This window comes from Apodemus sylvaticus, chromosome 16 (assembly GCF_947179515.1).
Source record: "Apodemus sylvaticus chromosome 16, mApoSyl1.1, whole genome shotgun sequence".
NCBI lineage: Eukaryota > Metazoa > Chordata > Mammalia > Rodentia > Muridae > Apodemus > Apodemus sylvaticus.
In genome coordinates, this window is record NC_067487.1 from 86,736,813 (window position 1) to 86,750,101 (window position 13,289).

A 13,289-nucleotide genomic window follows, 5' to 3' on the forward strand; every position below is an offset into this window, starting at 1 on the left:
GGGCTCTTCCCCACTTTCTCCTCTATAAACTTCAATGTATCTGGATTTATGTGGTGGTCCTTGATCCACTTGGACTTGATATTTGTACAAGGATATAAGAATGGGTTGATTTGCATTTTTCTACATGCTGACCTCCAGTTGATTCAGGACCATTTGTTAAAAATGCTGTCTTTTTTCTACTGGATGTTTTTAGTTCCTTGGTCAAATATCAAGTGACATAGGTGTGGGGGTTCATTTATGTGTCTTCAGTCCTATTCCATTGATCTTCCTGTCTGTCTTTGTATAAATACCATACAGTTTTTATCACTATTGCTCTGTAGTAGAGCTTGAGGTCAGGGATCGTGATTCCACCAGAAGTTCTTTTACTGTTGATAATAGTTTTAGCTATCCTGGCTTTTTTTTTTTTTTATTCCAGATGAATTTGATAATTGCTCTTTCTAACTCTATGAAGAATTGTGTTGGGATTTTGATGGGGTTGCATTGAATTTGTATATTGCTTTTGGCAAGTGACCATTTTTACTATATTAATCCTTTTTTCCACCTTGTGAGGTCTTTCTCGATTTCTTTCTTCAGTGTCTTGAAGTTCTTGTCATACAGATCTTTTGCTTGTTTGGTTAGAGTCACTCCAAGATACTTTACATTGTTTGTGGCTATTGTGAAAGGTGTCATATCCATGATTTATTTCTTAATCTGTTTATCCTTTGAGTATAGGAAGCCTACTAATTTGCTTGAGTTAATTTTGTATCTGGCCATTTTGCTGAAGTTGTTTTACAGATGTAGGAGTTCTCTGGTGGAGTTTTTTGGGTTGCTTAAATATACTATCATATCATCTGCAAATAGTGATATTTTGACTTCTTCCTTTCCAATTTGTATCATTTTGATGTACTTTTGTTGTCTAAGTGCTCTAGCTAGAACTTCAAATACTATATTGGATAGATATGGAGAGAGAGAGAGAGGGCAGCCTTGTCTAGTCCCTGATTTAAGTAGGATTGCTTCAAGTTTCTCTCCACTTAGTTTGATGCTGTCTTCTAGATTGATGTATATTGCTCTTGCTATGTTTAGGAATGGGCCTTGAATTCATGTTACTTCCTTTTAAGTTAAGACTTTTAACATGAAGGGATGATGAATTTTGTCAAATGCTTTTTTAGCATCTAATGAAATGACCATGTGGTATTTTTCCTTGAGTTTGTTTATGTAATGGATTACATTGATAGATTTCAATATATTGAACCATCCCTGCATCCCTGGGATAAAGCTCACTTAATCATGGTGAATGATTGTTTCGATGTGTTCTTCATTTGGTTGACAAGAATTTTATTGAGTATTTTTGCATTAGTGTTTATAAGGGAAATTGGTTGAAGTTCTCTTTCCTTGGTTGGTCTTTGTTTGGTTTAGGTATAAGTTTTATTGTGGCTTCATAGAATGAGATAGGTAGTGTTTTTTATGTTTCTATATTGTGGAATAGTTTGAAGAGTGTCAGTTTTCTTTGAACATCTGGTAGAATTCCCTCTAAACTCATCTGGTCCTGGGCTTTTATTGGTTGTGAGAGTTAATAACTGCTTCTGTTTCCTCAAAATTTATGGGATTATTTAGATGGTTTATCTGATCCTGTTTTAACATCCATAATGTTATCAGACTTTCAAAAAGGGCTAATACCAAGACTCCTCAAACTACCCCACCAAATAGAAATAGAAGGAATACCACCTACTTCATTCTATGAAACCCTAGCTGCCCTGATACGTAAACCACACAAAACTCTATAAAGAAAGAGAACTTTAGGCTACTTTGACTTGTGAACATCAATGCAAAAATATTTCATAAAATTTTCACAAACCGAATCAAAGAACACATCAGAGCCATCATTCACCATGATCAAGTAGGTTCCACCCCAGGCATGCAGGGATTGTTCAATATATAAAAATCCATCAATGTAATATGCTAGATAAATAAAATTAAGGAAAAATGTCACAGGACCATCTCATTAGATGCTGAGAAAGCCTTTGACAAAATGCAAAACCCTTTCATGTTAAAAGTCAAGGAATGAACAGAAATTTATTGCACATACTCAATCATAACAAAAGCAATATATAGCAAACCCACAGCCAACATCAAATGAAATGAAGAGAAACTTGAAACAATCTCACTAAAATCAGGGACAAGGCTGCCTACTCTCTGTCTATTTAATATAGTACTTGAAGTATTAGCTAAAGCAAATAGATAACAAAAGGAAATCAAGGAAATACAAATTGGAAAGGAAGAAGTCAAAGTATCTCTGTTTGATACTTTGATAGCATATATTAGTGACCCTCAACATTCTCCCAGAGAACTCCTACAGGTGATAAACAACTTTAGCAAAGTAGCTAGATATAAAATTACCTCAAATAAATCAGTAGTCTTCCTTTATAAAAATGATAAGCAGCCTGAGAAAGAAATTCAGAAAATAACACTCTTTACCATAGCCACAAATAGAATAAAATATCTTGGTGTAATGCTTACCAAGCAGGTGACAAGAGCTTGAAATCCCCACAGAAAGAAATCAAAGAAGAACTCAGAAGATGAAAACATCACCCATGTTCATGGATTGATGGGATTAATGTAGTGAAAATGGACAATTTACCTGAAGTAATCCACAGATTCAATGCAAGACTGATCAAAATTCCAACACAATTTCTGACAGACATTCTCAACTTCATATGGAAAAAATCCAAGATAACTAAAACAATTTCAACAATAAAAGATCTTCTGTGGAAATCACCATCCCTGACTTCAAGCTGTAATAACAACAAATACCTGTTATTGCCTACAGCTATGGGGAAGCATAGTCACCTGAAAGGAAAACTGGGGCTGAAATAGAAAGGACAGGAGGGTAAGAGAGCTAAGAAGTGAAGACAAAGTTTTTCTGATCAAGGTTCAACGTTTAATGGGGAGCTTCAAATTTAAATGTGGGGGGAAAACCCTTCCCCAAAGGCTGGGAACTTGTCTTCAAACCAAATTTGTTTGCTCAGCAGGTGGCTGGTTCCTCTAAGGAAGTGCATCATTGAAGAATAATGGACTTCACCTTGGTCCAAGAGTTCCAAGGTGAGCAGTCCTGGTGCCAACTTCTGAATTTCCCACTCAATGGCTGGGGGTGGGATGGGGGGGCACAATAGTAGTGTTGTTACAGAGACAGACAGGTTGATCAATGGAATAGAATTGAAAACCTAGAAATAACCCACATACCTATGGATACTTGATCTTTGACAAAGAAGCAAAGCATACAGTGGGTAAAAGAAAGCATCCTCAACTAATTGTGCTTGTCTAACTGGTGGTCTGCATGTAGAAAAATGAACATAGATCCCTATTTATCATCTTTGACAAAGCTCAAGCCCAAATGGATCAAGGACCTCAACATAAAAACAGAAACACTGAATCTAATTGAAGAGAAATTGAGAAAGAGCCTTCAAGACATGATTATTTTGTTCTCCCTTGTAAATGGAATTGAAGTATCCTCACTTTGGCCTTCCTGCTTGTTAAATTTCTTACTAGGTTGTATCCTAGGTGTTTTGAACTTTTGACTAATATTCACTTATTGGTGAATACATACCATGCATGTATGTCCTTTTGGGTCTGGGTTACCTTATTCAGGATGATATTTACTAGTTCCATCCATTTACCTGAAAAATTCATGAAGTCCTCATTTTAAATAGCTGAATATTATTCAATTGTGTAAAATAACCACATTTTCTCAATCCATTCTTCAGATGAGGGTCAACTGTCTATTACAAATAACACTGCTATGAACATAGTACAGCGCATGTTCTTGTGGTATGGTGGAGCATATTTTGGGTATATGCCCAGGAGTGGTATAGCTGGATCATCACGTAGAACTATTTCCAATTTTCTGAGGAAGAAAAAGATTGATTTTCAGAGTGGTCATATGAGTTTGAAATCCCACCAACACTGGAGGAGTATTCCTCTTTCTTCACATCCTCAACAGCATGTGCTGTCACTTGAGTTTTTGATTTTAGCTATTTTGATTGGTGTAAAGTGGGAAGGAAGAAGGGATATATGTGGGAGATAGGAGGAAGATCAGAAAGAGGGAATAGGATCAGGTATTGGGGGTACAGGATTGAAGCCCAGATTTCCAGGAGAATGAACAAAAATATGCAGCCTCTGGGGGTGGAAGGTAGGGCAAATCTCTAGAAATTCCTAGAGACCTGGGAGGTGAGAGATTCTCAGGAATCACTGTGCCCATGTCCTTAGCCAACTTGCCCAACAGTGGGGAGAGGAACCTCGAAGAGTCCACCTCCAGTAGATAGATAGGGCCTCAATCGGAGGACAAACTGCACTCCTAATTTCTGACCCAGAACTGTTCTTGTTTAAAAGAACTGTAGGGGGGACAAAAATGGAGAAGAGACTGGCCTAACCTGGGATCCACCTGGTGGCAGGTGGTGGTGGTATGGGTGGAAGAAGGCCTGACACCACTACTGGGCTTACAGACAGGAGTCTAGCATGGCTGTCCTCAGAGAGCCCCAACCAGCATCTGACTGATACAATGGGAAGGGGTAAATGACTACATTCTAAAATGTTCAGATTCAATGCAATCCCCATCAAAATCCCAATTCAGTTCTTCATAGAGTTAGAAAGAGCAATTCTCAAATTCATGTGGAATAACAAAAAACCCAGGATAGCTAAAACTATTCTCAAAGGTAAAAGAACTTCTGGGTGAATCAGTATCCCAGACCTCAAGCAGTACCACAGAGCAATAGTGTTAAAAACTGCATGGTACTGGTACAGTGACAAGCAAGTAGATCAAGATTGAAGACCCAGAAATGAAGCCACATACTTATGGTCACTTGACCTTCAACAAAGGAGCTGAAACCATCCAGTGGAAAAAAAGATAGCCTTTTCACAAAATAGTGATGGTTCAACTCTAGGTTAGCATGCAGAAGAATGCAAATTGATCCACTCTTATCTCCTTGTACTAAGCTCAACTCCAAGTGGATCAATGACCTCCACATAAAACCTGACACACTGAAACTAATAGAAAAGAAACTGGGGAAGACCCTTGAGGACGTGGACACAGGGGAAAAGTTCCTGAACAGAACACCAGTAACATGCTCTAAGATCAAGTGTCCCGACCCGCAGGACAGGCAACAGGTTCCTGGAGCTACCTAAAAGAAAGGCGATGGGACAGAGACATAAAGAGAGACTGACAGCAAGTCTAACTCCAATAAAGCTGTCAAATTTTAATTTTTACACAAGTCAACATAAAGGGAAGCTTACAAGGTTTGGGAGGGGTAAAGGGGGAACAAGCTCAAGGGGTTGGCATCATTTCTAAGAAATAGTTTCTCATAATTTCTGGTAAAGCTCGTTATTACTGCTGGAATTTTGGCATGATAAAAGGGGGTCATGAGGAGGTGAAGTGGAAAGGGGGTTGCTATAGTAACCTATCCACAGATGAACTTCAAAAGGAGGGGGTTTTGAGATTTATGTAGGAATAGTTCCTGGCATGGAGATCTAAGTGAGAATGACTCCTGGTATCGAGGTCTCCTGGCATTGAGAGCCAGGTGGGGATGGCTCCTGGTATGGAGAGTTCTTGGCATTGAGATCGAAGTGAGGATGGCTCCTGGCAATCAAGATTTGACAAATGGGACCTCATAAGATTACAGTTTCTGTTAGGTGAAGGACACTGTCAAAAGGACAAAATGGCAACCAACAAATTGGGAAAAGATCTTCACCAACCTTATATCTGACAGAGGGCTAATATCCAAGATATACAAAGAACTCAAGAAGTTAGACTCCAGAACCAAATAACCCTATTAAAAATGGGGTGCAGAGCTAAATAATTTTCATCTGAAGAACTTCGAATGGATGAGAAGCTCCTTAAGAAATGTTCAACATCATTAGTCATTAGGGAAATGCAAATCAAAATGACCCTGAGATTTCACCTCATAACAGTCAGAATGGCTAAGGTTAAAAACTCAGGAGACAGCAGGTGTTGGCAAGGATGTGGACAAAGAGGAACATTCCTCCACTGCTGGTGGGAATGCAAGTTGGTACAACCATTCTGGAAATCAGTCTGGCAGTTCCTCAGAAAACTGGGCATGACACTTCCGGAGGACCCTGCTATACCACTCCTGGGCATATACCCAGAGGATTCCCTGGCATGTAATATGGACACATATTCCTTATTGCATGCCAGGGACTATGTTCACTATGGTCATAGCAGCCTTATTTATCATCGGCAGAAGCTGGAAAGAACCCAGATGTCTCTCAATGGAGGAATGGATACAGAAAATGTGGTATATTTAAACCATAGAATACTACTCAGCAATTAAAAACGACAAATTCATGAAATTCTTAGGCAAATGGTTGGAACTGGAAAATATCATCCTAAGAGAGGTAACTCATTCACAAAAGGACACACATCGAATGCATTCACTGTTAAGTGGATATTTGCCGAGAAGCTCTGAATATCCAAGACACAACTCGCATATCAATCATTCCCAAGAAGAAGGAAGGAGAGGGCCCTGGTCCTGGAAAGGCTTGATGCATCATTGTAGGGGATTAACAGGGCAGAGAAGTGGGAGTGTGTTGATTGGGGAACTGACTGAGGGAAGAGGGCTTATGGAACTTATGGGGAGGGGGGATCCGGGAAAGGGAAAATCATTTGGAATGTAAACAAAGAATATAGAAAATAATAAATAAATAAATAAATAAATAAATAAATAAATGAATGAATGAATGAATGAATGAATGAATAAAATGTTTTGAATACCCCTTGCGTAGTTTCTAGCTTCTGTCAGGAAGCTGAAATAAATAATGATTCCCCAAATCTGTCTAACAGAGATAGGATAATGTTTTGGAGGGACAAAGAGCGTGGATAGGCTCTGAGAACTATTTTAGAGAAGCATCCTTTCCTGCTCCCTGTATCAGAAAACAAGTTAAAGATCTGGTAGGGTGTTTTTGAAGAGGATGTGCCTCTAGAGAGAGGGACAGAAAATGTAGTAGTATGTGATATGATGTTTCTATTATTTATAAGAGTAGCCAATATTTTCAACAATGACCTGTCCTTAGAGTCTGACTGAATCACCAATCATGAAATTAGTTTGATCTTCTTATATCAGTTGAGATCTGTTTTGTGACCAATTATATGGTCAGTTTTGGAGAAGGTACCATGAGGTGTTGAGAAGAAGGTATATTCTTTTGATTTAGGATGAAATGATCTATACATATCTATTAAATCTATTTGGTCCAAAATTTCTGTTAGTTTCACTGTATCTCTGTTTAGTTTGTGTTTCCCTGATCTGTCCATTGAGGAGAGTGGCGTGTTGAAGTCACCCACAATTATTGTGTGTGGTGCGATGTGTACTTTAATCTTTAGTAAAGTTTTTTTTTGTTTGTTTGTTTTGTTTTTTGTTTTTTTTTGTTTTTTAAAGAATGAAGGTGCCCTTGAATATTGAACATAGATGTTCAGAACTGACATTTCTTCTTTGAAGATTTTTCCTTTGATGAGTATAAAATGTCCTTCTGTGTCTTTTTTGATGACTTTTGGTTGAAAGTCTATTTTATTGGATATTAGAATGGCTACTCCAGCTTGTTTCCCTGAACCATTTGTTTGGAAAACTGTTTTCCAGCCTTTTACTCTGAGGTAGTGTTTGTCTTTGACACTGAGATGTGTTTTCTGTATGCAACACAATGTTGGGTCCTGTTTATGTATCCAGTCTGATAGTCTATGACTTTTTATTGGGGAATTGAGTCCATTGATGTGAAGAGATACTAATGAATAGTGATTGTTGCTTCCTGCTATTTTTGATGTAATTTTTATGTTTGTGTGATTATCTTCTTTTATGTTTGTTGAAAGATAATTAATTTCTTGCTTTTTCTCGTGTGTAGTTTCCCTCCTTTTGTTGGTGTTATCCATTCATTATCCTTTGAAGGGCCGGATTTGTGGAAAGGTACTGTGTAAATTTGTTTTTGTCATAAAATACTTTGGTTTCTCCATCTATGGTAATTAAGAGATTTGCTGTATATAGCAGTCTGGGTTGGCATTTGTGTTCCCTTAGGGTCTGCATGATATCTGCCCAGGCTCTTCTGGCTTTCATAGTCTCTAGTGAGAAGTGTGGTATAATTCTGATAGGTCTACCTTTATATGTTACTTGGCCTTTTCCCCTTACTCCTTTTAATATTCTTTCTTTGTTTAGTACATTTGGTGTTTTAATTATTATGTGAGGGGAAGAATTTTTTTTCTGGTAAAATCTATTTGGAGTTCTGTAGGCTTCTTGTATGTTCATGGGCATCTCTTTCTTTAGGTTAGGGAAGTTTTCTTATATAATTTTGTTGAAGACGTTTACTGGCCCTTTAAGTTGGAAATCTTCACTCTCTTCTATACCTATGTTTGGTCTTCTCATTTTGTCCAGGATTTCCTGCATGTTTTGTGTCAGGAGGTTTTTGCATTTTTCATTTTCTTTAACTGTTGTATCAATGCTTTCTATGGTATCTTCTGCATCTGAGATTTTCTCTTCTATCTCTTGTATTCTGTTGTTGATGCTTGAATGCATGACTCCTGACTTCTTTCCTAGGTTTTTTATTTCCAGAGTTATTTTCCTTTGTGATTTCTTTATTGTTTCTACCTCCATTTTTAGATCCTGTATGGTTTTGTTCAATTCCTTTACCTGTTTTGTTGTGTTTTCCTGTAGTTCTTTAAGGGCTTCTCCCTGTTTACGTGTGGTCTACTGTATTTAAAGGGATTATTTATATCCTTGAAGCCTTGTAACAGGATCATGAGTTATGATTTTAAATCCAAATCTTCCTTTCCTGGTGGGATGGGGTATCCAGGACTTGCTGTGTGGGAGAATTGAGTTTGGATGGTGCCATATTGCCTTGATTTCTGTTAGCAACATTCCTACTCTTGCCTTTTGCCATCTGTTTATCTCTGTTGTTAGTTGTTCTTGCTGTCACTGGCTGGTGCTTGTCCCTCCTGTGTGCCTGCAAGCCTATCTCAGCACCCCTGGGTGATTGGCTATCCCTTTGCACATAGTGCTGTGGGGATTCCCAGATCCTCGGTGCAGGTGACACCTGCTGTCTCCTGAGTTTTTAACCATAGCCATTCTGACTGGTGTGAGGTGAAATCTCAGGGTTGTTTTGATTTGCATTTCCCCAATGGCTAATGATGTTGAGCATTTCTTAAGGTGCTTCTCAGCCATCCGAAGTTCTTCAGGTGAAAATTCTTTGTTTAGATCTGCTCCCCATTTTTAATAGGGTTATTTGGTTCCCTGGGGTCTAACTTCTTGAGTTCTTTGTATATATTGGATATTAGCCCTCTATCAGATGTAAGGTTGGTGAAGATCTTTTCCCAATTTGTTGGTTGCCATTTTGTCCTTTTGACAGTGTCCTTTGCCTTACAGAAACTTTGTAATTTTATGAGATCCCATTTGTCAATTCTTGATCTTAGAGCATAAGCTATTGGTGTTCTGTTCAGGAACTTTTCCCCTGAGCCCATATCCTCAAGGGTTGTCCCCAGTTTCTTTTCTATTAATTTCAGTGTGTCTGGTTTTATGTGGCGGTCATTGATCCACTTGGAGTTGAACTTAGGACAATGAGATAAGAATGGATCAATTTGCATTCTCCTGCATGCTGACCTCCGGTTGAACAAGAACCATTTGTTGAAAAGGCTATCTTTTTCCCACTGGATGTTTTCCACTCCTTTGTTGAAGATCAAGTGACCATGGGTGTGTGGATTCATTTCTGGGTCTTCAATTCTATGCCATTGGTCCACTTGCCTGTCCCTGTGCCAATACCATGCTGTTTTTAACACTAGTATTAAAGTAGTGTAGTATTGCTTGAGGTCTGGGATACTAATTCTCCCAGAAGTTCTTTTACTGTTGAGAATAGTTTTAGCTATCCTGGGTTTTTTGTTATTCCAGATAAATTTGAGAATTGCTTTTCCTAACTCTGTGAAGAACTGAGTTGGGATTTTGATGGGGATTGCATTGAATCTGTATATTGCTTTTGGTAAGATGGCCATTTTAACTACATTAATCATGCCAATCCACAAGCATGGAAGATTTTTCCAGTTTCTGAGGTCTTCTTCGATTTCCTTCTTCAGAGACCTGAAGTTCTTGTTGTATAGATCTTTCACTTGTTTGGTTAGGGTCACACCAAGATACTTTATATTGTTTGTGGCTATTGTGAATGGTGTCATTTTCCTAACTTCTTTCTCAGCCTGCTTATTCTTTGAGTATAGGAAGGCAACTGATGTGCTTGAGTTGATTTTATAACCAGCCACTTTGCTGAAGTTGTTTATCAGCTGTAGGAGTTCTCTGGTGTAGTTTTTTGGGTCACTTAAGTATACTATCACGTCATCTGCAAATACTGATAATTTAACTTCTTCCTTTCCCATTTGTATCCCTTTAACCTCCTTTTGTTGTCTAATTGCTCCAGCTAGAACTTCAAGTACTATATTGAAAAGATATGGAGAGAGAGGGGGGGCAGCCTTGTCTAGTCCCTGATTTTAGTGGGATTGCTTCAAGTTTCTCTCCATTTAGTTTGATATTGGCTACTGGTTTGCTGTATATTGCTTTAATTATGTTTAGATATGGGCCTTGAACTCCTGTTCTTTCCAAGACGTTTAGCATGAATGGATGCTGAATTTTGTCAAATGATTTTTCAGCATCTAATGAAATGACCATGTGTTTTTTTTCTTTGAGTTTGCTTATGTAGTAGATTGCATTGATGGATTTCCTTATATTGAACCATCCTTGCATCCCTGGGATGAAGCCCACTTGATCGTGGTGGATGATCGTTTTGATGTGTTCTTGGATTCGGTTGGCAAGAATTTTATTGAGCATTTTTGCATCGATATTCATAAGGGAAATTGGCCTAAAGTTCTCTTTCTTTGTTGGATCTTTGTGTGGTATTGGTGTCAGTGCAATTGTGACTTTGTAGAACAAGTTGGGTAGTGTTCCTTCTGTTTCTATTTTGTGGAACAGTTTGAAGAGTATTGGTGTTAGGTCTTCTTTGAAGGTCTGATAGAAATTTGCACTGAAGCCATCTGGCCCTGTGCTTTTTTTTGGTTGGGAGACTTTCTATGACCCCCTTTATTTCTTTAGGGGTTATGGGGCTGTTTAGATGATCTGTTTGATCCTGATTTAATTTTGGTGTTTGGTATCTGTCTTGGAAATTGTCCATTTCCTCCAAATTCTCCAGTTGTGTTGAGTATAGGCTTTGGTAGTAAGATCTGATGATTTTTTTTGAATTTCCTCAGTTTCTGTTGTTATATCTCCATTTTCATTTCTAAGTTTGTTAATCTGTATACTGTCTCTGTGCCCTTTGGTTAGACTGGCTAAGGGTTTATCTATCTTGTTGATTTTCTCAAAGAACCAGCTCCTGGTTTTGTTGATTCTTTTTATGGTTCTCCTAGTTTCTACTTGATTGATTTCAGCACTGAGTTTGATGATTTCCTGCCTTCTACTCCTCCTGGGTGAATTTGCTTCTTTTTACTCCAGGGCTTTCAGATGTGTCATTAAACTGCTAGTGTATGCTCTCTCCATTTTCTTTTTGGAGGCACTCAAGGCTATGAGTTTTCCTCTTAGCACTGCTTTCATTGTGTCCCATAGATTTGGGTATGTTGTGTTTTCATTTTCATTGTGTTCTAAAAAGTCTTTAATTTCTTTCTTTATTTCTTCCTTGACCAGGTTATCATTGAGTATTGTTCAGTTTCCATGTGTATGTGGGCTTTCTGTTGTTTTTGTTGCCATTGAAGACTACTCTTAACTTCATAGTGATCTGATAGGAGGCATGGGATTATTTCGATCTTATATTTGTTGAGATCTGTCTTGTGACCAATCATATGTTTGATTTTGGAGAAGGTACCAAGAGGTGCTGAGAAAAAGGTATATTCTTTTGCTATAGGGTGAAATGTTCTATATATATCTGTCAAATATAATTGGTCCAAAGCTTCAATTAATTTCACTGTGTCCCTGTTTAGTTTCTGTTTTCCTGATCAGTCCATTGAGGGAAATGCAGTGTTGAAGTCACCCACAATTATTGTGTTAGGTGCAATGCGTGCTTTGAGCTTTAGTACAGTTTCTTTTATTAATGCGGGTGCCTTTGCATTTGGAGCATAGATGATCAGGATTGAGAGTTCTTCATGGTGTCCCTCAATGTCTCTTTTGATGACTTTAGGTTGAATGTCAATTTTATCTGATACCCAGCAAAACTTTCAATCACCATAAATGGGGAAACCAAGATATTTCATGACAAAACCAAGTTTACCCAATATCTTAGTACAAACTCAGTCCTACAAAGGTTAATAGGAGGAAAACACCAATACAAGGAGGTAAACGTCACCCTGGAAAAAGCAAGATAGTAACCTTCCTTCATCAAACCCAAGAAGTGTCCCTCAATGTCTCTTTTGATGACTTTAGGTTGAATGTCAATTTTATCTGATATTAGAATGGCTACTCTGGCTTGTTTCCTGAGACCATTTGCTTATAAAATTGTCTTCCAGCCTTTTAATCTAAGGTAGTGTTTGTCTTTGACACTTAGGTGTGTTTCCTATATGCAGCAAAATGTAGAATCCTGTTTACATATTCAGTCGGTTAGTCTATGTCTTTTTATTGGGGAATTAAGTCCATTGATGTTAAGAGATATTAAGGAATAGTGACTATTACTTTCTGTCACTTTTGATGTTATCTTTTATATTTGATTGGTTATCTTCTTTTGGGTTTGATGAAGGAAGGTTACTATCTTGCTTTTTCCAGGGTGACGTTTACCTCCTTGTATTGGTGTTTTCCTCCTATTAACCTTTGTAGGACTGAGTTTGTACTAAGATATTGGGTAAACTTGGTTTTGTCATGAAATATCTTGGTTTCCCCATTTATGGTGATTGAAAGTTTTGCTGGGTATAGTAGTTTTGGCTGGCATTTGTTTTCTCTTAGAGTCTCTATGAGATCTGCCCAGGATCTTCTAGCTTTCATATTGTCTGGTGAGAAGTCTGGTGTGATTCTGAGAGGTCTTCCTTTATATGTTTCTTGGCCTCTTTCTCTTACTGCCTTTAATATTCTTTCTTTGTTTAGTACATTTGGGGTTTTGGTTTTTATGTGATGGAGTATATTTCTGTTCTGGTCCAGTCTGTTTGGAGTTCTGTAGACTTCTTGTATATTCATGGGCACATCTCTCTTTAGATTAGGGAAGTTTTCTTCCATAATTTTATTGAAGATATTTTCTGGCCCTTTAAGTTGTAAATCTTCACTCTCATCTATGCCTATAATCCTTAGGTTTGGCCTTTTCATTGTGTCCTGGAT